The following is a 1,634-nucleotide window of genomic DNA, read 5'->3' on the forward strand; positions in this document are numbered from 1 at the left end:
TACAAATTCTTTAAGACTTTTATTAAGAGATGCATGCGGTTTGCTATCTTTCAAGTGTGTGTTTATGGGGTGGGGTGGGGAAGAAATCAGATATAACATTTCACACAAATTAAAAAGAAAGGTTGTTAAAAACTTGAGTTTGGTTGGCTAAGTAGGAAACAACTTGTCAACTCTTTCAGCTTTCTTGGTCCTGAAAGGAGACTGACGGAGTTTAGGTAAGAAAGATGGAAAACTCATGATGGTAAATTGTGAGTTATCCAAACAACAGCAAGGAAAACAGCAAGTGCGGAAGGTCTGTGTTCTTATTCCTGGGTTTCCATGTTCTCTTAATCCTTCTTGTTTGATAGCTGGGTGGTGCTAGGTTGTTGGCTGATGGTCACAGGAGTCATGGTGTCTTCAGCTGGTGGTCCAGAGGTCTCCTTGGTCTCTTTCCCATCTAGTGGTTTCGTGTTCCGTGGGCGTCTGCGTAGGTAACTGAAGTTAGGACGGCAGCAACGTTGACTTATTGTTGAGTCTTCAGTCTCATTTGCCTGGGGGCTTCCGTTACATTTTTCTCCTCCCTCCTCTCTCGGCTGTCTCAGACAACGCTGCCCCAAGCTGAGAGGCTGCCTGAAGCCCTGGTATATGCTCTGTTTCACTGGCTTGTTTTCCTCTGCATGCACACACTGACCTTCAGCATGCACCACTTCTGCGCTCACAGAATCGGAACACTGGGGCTGATACCCATAGGACGTGTGCGTCAAATAAGACTGGCCACTGTAGGGCAGATTCCCATCTCCTGGTGCACTTGTTGCTGCCTTGTTCGTTGGCATGCTCTCACAAAGGTGGTAACTCTTGTGAAGCGGACTCCTCCTTAGACCCGACGAGCACTTGCGACGGTCTGCAGCGTATATGCTGCCTTGCACGGGAATGCCGCCGGGACCAGTGACGTTGGCAGCCTCCAGGCCTTTATCCCCTAGAACCACATCAAACTCCACCCTCTCCCCATCGCCCACGCTGCGATGGAACTTATAGGGGTTGTTCTTCTTTATGGCCGACTGGTGTACAAACACGTCCCTCTTATTGTCGTTCCTCGTAATGAAGCCATAGCCGTTTCGGACGTTGAACCACTTGACCGTGCCCCAGACCTTCCTTTCAATCATCATCTTCTCCTCTGCAGGGATCAGTGAGACTAGGAGGCGTTTACTCTTGATGGATGCAACCTGCGGCTCCTCCTGCATTGCAGGTTTGTGGTGCAGGACCATTGCACAGTTCGATTTGGCCTTGGGAGATCAGTGGCACACAGTGCCCCAAGCCTTAGAAGACAAATAAAGCCGGGAGTGGAGCTACTGCTACCTTCAAGCTTTAGTCATCAGCTCTGGGCTACCCCTATGGACTGGGTTTAGCCTCTAGCAACTATCACAGTGAGAGACCAAAGCTTCGGGCAACATTTTTAAATCAATCGGATTGCAGCTTTCAGGTTTTACAGCTGAACCAGAGGTTGATTGGCTCAACCACATGTGATGTCACAGAACTAAAACTCACTTGAATTGTTACATAATTCACATGAGAGGGAGAATCTTCTACGTCCTACATCAATCCCAATAACGTGTGGCCAAACTAGAGCAAATCTTTTAGAAAGACAGCAGAGAGGA

At 48.3% G+C, this 1,634-nt stretch overlaps 1 pseudogene; it reads right to left on the reverse strand.

The window, feature by feature from the left end:
• Positions 1-326: 326 nt before the first annotated feature.
• Positions 327-1,244, reverse strand: LOC112106393 (annotated as a pseudogene).
• Between the last annotated feature and the right edge of the window lie 390 nt (positions 1,245-1,634).

Source organism: Terrapene carolina, unplaced genomic scaffold, assembly GCF_002925995.2.
Source record: "Terrapene carolina triunguis isolate 2854851 unplaced genomic scaffold, T_m_triunguis-2.0 Scaffold111, whole genome shotgun sequence".
NCBI lineage: Eukaryota > Metazoa > Chordata > Testudines > Emydidae > Terrapene > Terrapene triunguis.